Raw genomic sequence first — 4,025 nt, forward strand, 5'->3', positions numbered from 1 at the left:
GTAACATCCGTAACATCACTGAGATTTCATATGTAATTCATGGTATGTTTTCCCGTAACATCACTGAGATTCCATATGTAATTCACGGTATGTTTTCCCATTTGGTGTGTGTGCGTGCGCGTGCATGTGATAATATTAGGAAAAGAAACTGCCCCATCTGAAACCGGAGTTCTTTTAAATTAGAGTAACAACTGCAACATTGTAAAATATGTAACATGCTGTTTTGTTCTGCTTATCTATTACACAGTGGTCAGGCAACATAACATTAATACCCATATTTTGTTTCCAAATATCCTATTTAAAACAAAATGAACTAAATCTTCAAAATTTACATCAACTGAAATTATCGTTCATTTGGTTGAATTTAAAAAGGTCAGAGGGTACCCCGAGGGTCACAAATTTGCATTCCTATTGGCATAGAAAAGAGACACAAAATATAGAGCTCTGCTATAATTCTACTAGTTCCGCAAACAAAAAAAACAGTTGTACGTAAGGCCTAAGGGAACTTTTATTAGTAACAATAATGTGGGAATACGCTAATTAAGGGAAATCAGAGTATGTCCTCTAGCAGAATTGTCTAGCAGAATTGTCAATGTGATTGCAGTTAATTTCGCAAATGTGGACATGACACAACAAGATGTTGATGGTATGAATAAACCAGTAGATTGGGAACCGTTTCTAGACGTGCCAATTAAGTTGCTGATTATGTTTTTGCAGTAATTAAGAAGCGAGGCAAAGGGGGGGAAAATCCGTCTCTTAACCCATTGAGATGAGAGCTCTCCACAATTTAAACCCTGGATTGCACTCTAGCAAAGTCCCCTGAGTGGAGTCAGACTCAGACGTGGGTGGGCGGGTACGCCATTGTGAACTCCAGGCACTGAGCTAGCGCCTAGTTCCCAGTATTCAGTCAATCTGAATAAGATAATACGAAACATATGTAGATAAAACGTAGCTAGCACCTGACAGCACTAGCAGTGCCAGTTTCATTGGAGCTATCCAAGGGGCTTAAGAAGAGAAGAGAACTCACTCAATTGAAAGGAGAACGCATAGGTAGTGCTTACCTCAATCAGAACGCATAGATACCATGCACACAAGATGTCACAATGGACCATTGATAGCTGGAGTGCCAAAGAGAGCAGTGTTATTTATAAGCTCGCGGCCTAGCATGGCCACTAAAAAAAATAGAACTGAAATATAGGGTTGCTTCTAGCTACTTGCGGAGAAAAGAGGCAACATGAATTGAATTACTGAACATGGCATAATTAACTGACGTGATGATAAAAATTATGAGATGCTACATCAAACAATGTAAAATATAATAGCACGGGTATTCTTCTAAAATGATGAGAAGATGGTACATGCTATGACATATAGAAAGTTGTACTACTACAAGTTGATTTAAGATATCTAGCAACATCATTGAAATGGAGTACTGATGAAGGGGTCCAGCTTGTTTAAATTTTATGTGGTTATCTGTTCACTGGACGCAAGCAGCAGCCTTGCATTGCTCACAACAACAAGTCTGCTTAACAAAATGGATTAACATAGCCCAATGTTAAAATTTCAAGTGGGATCGGGTTGGACCATTTTACATTTTAGGGACAAAAGTGCCACTTCACCGAATATTCACGGATGAAATTGGCAAAGTGTTTCCTGAACTGCACGAGCCATCACAAAGTGGCAACCAAGGGTTGGTGGTGATTGTTCAACCAACCATGGGGGCAGCATTAACTAGGAGCACATCGATCATAAACTTCAAAAACAAATATTTCTCAAGAAAAACTAATTCAAATTGCTTGACCACAGAGCTCACATCATCAAGTTAGAATTCTTATATATGTCCACTAGCTGATTGCTTTGCTCTTTCAGAAACAAAGCTAATTTCTTTGTTTACGATTAGTAGAAATTAATCGGTCATGCAATATGTTGGAAGAAAATTATCAACTTGCATAATAACCCCCTGCTCTTTAAGGTATGATCGACTTTATAATTTGAAAATTTCTCTAAGTGCTGTTTGGTTAGCAGGTATTTTAATAGCTTAAGGCCCTCGCGTCGCTCGACAAGGACGACTCTGGTGGCGACCAACGTGTCCACCGCCGTCACCCTTCCCCTCCTCACCCCTCCTCGCCGCCTCTAGAGAGAGCCGTAGGGCAAACCCTTGAGGGTTCCAAGGATGGTGGCAGCGGGGCCTTCGTCATTCGCCCGCTGGCTGGACTTGCGGGGGAGGCTCGGCACCCTGGCGGCTCCGATGCCGTTGTGGCTACTTGTCTTATTTCGGTGGTTGCGTGGCAGCTGTGGGTGCTCGTCCCAACGTGGGTAGGCCTTTGGGAGGCGGATTTGGCGCTGCCTCGTTAGATCAGGGCAGCCGCAGACCGAGGCGGGAGTGCCCAAACAGATAGCATACGAGTATTGACCGTTTTATATTTGAGGTACGAAAAATGGCACCGCGCCAATATTTTATGGTTGGAACTTACAATTATGAACTATTTCTTCAATCCCATGAGGCGCTCCAACCAACGGGTACGTAGTTCGTCACATACGCAAACAAGTGGGCTGAGCATCGAACGCGGGTGAAGCATCATTCTCAACAACAACAAAAGAACAAGTCAGGTGTGACATCAGCTTATCAAATCACGAAATCAACCCAATAATTTGTTATGGCAAAATTGAGTTATTGGGTTGGCAAGTTGCTAGATATCATGCCAGATAAGTTTTTTAAATCCACCGATAAAATTATCAATATTCCCGAATGACAAATTTTACATTGCATTTATAACATATTTTTTGGAATCAAGAACATAATACCAAGTCCAGGCCTTCTCGTGTAGAGGGTTATGGAACCTAAAACGTTGGCATAGCTTGGAAAATAACACAGCTTGCACTGCCATATTCGGTCCTCCACTGGAGTACAAAATTATGGGTCAGCACCGTAGCAACCTTGACGCATGGGTACGTAACATGGGGCCAGCATACACTAATATGATGTGATCCATGAAATAGGGAAGCTGCGTCATTTGTCCTTTCACTACCGGAACAGGGCCCTATGCCGACGGCCATATCTATGTCGACGGCCACTGTCGGCCTTGTCAGGGCTATGCCGACAGCCATATCCAGGCCGTCGGCGTAATAAAGCCGTCGGGCTATCCAGACATATGCCGACGGCCCCCGTCGGCCCAGAAAGGCCGTCGGCTTACCCAAACTTACGCCTACAGCGGCCGTCGACATATCTTGGCCGTCGGCATAGTTGCGGGCCCGGCGATCCCGCCGTGCCGTGCGGCTAACGGCGTCCGATCTATGCCGACGACCGAGGCGGGAGGCCGTCGGCATAGATGCCCTTACCACGTCATCGATCCGAGGCGCACCGACCACCACCTATGCCGACGGCTGCCGTCGGCATAGATGCCACATCATCGATCCGCAGCGCGCCGGCCATCTGCCCTGTGCCGCAGCTATGCCGACGGCTTTGCCGTCGGCATAGTTTCTTTTTCTTTTTTTCTTTTTTTCTTTTTTTCTTTTTTTCATATCTATATTTTTTTCATAGTTTTTTTTTCTTTTTTTACCACGTCATCGATCTTTTTATCATAGTTCCCTTATCCACTTCCCGGTCACCCCCTCCACTTGTTATTTTTTTCTTTTTTTCATAGCTATATTTTATGTTTTCTTAAATATTATTATTTGACTAACTTACATATAGTACGTGTTGACAACCGGGTGGTGTTGTGGCATGTCCGAATAGGCGGTACGCGTCTCCGGTGCGTGGCCTCCCTCACGAACGGCGCCGCCGCCCGAACTTGGAGGGGGGAACCGGACGCGTCGGGTCTACACGGAGTGGATTTAGCTGTGGGTTTGGCCCGGATGTTGCTCCCCGGTGTCCCTCTCGGCCGACCCGACACAACTGGGTGGAGAGGTCCACTGGTCAAAGCCCGTCCGTGGGAAGTCAAAGGGCTAGATCTCGTGGTGAAACGCTAAAGGATTAGGCGGGACGGGGGCCCTAGGGGTAGCAATGCCACCGGAGCGTCGTACCG

Source organism: Triticum dicoccoides, chromosome 5A (assembly GCF_002162155.2).
Source record: "Triticum dicoccoides isolate Atlit2015 ecotype Zavitan chromosome 5A, WEW_v2.0, whole genome shotgun sequence".
Classification (NCBI taxonomy): Eukaryota; Viridiplantae; Streptophyta; class Magnoliopsida; order Poales; family Poaceae; genus Triticum; species Triticum dicoccoides.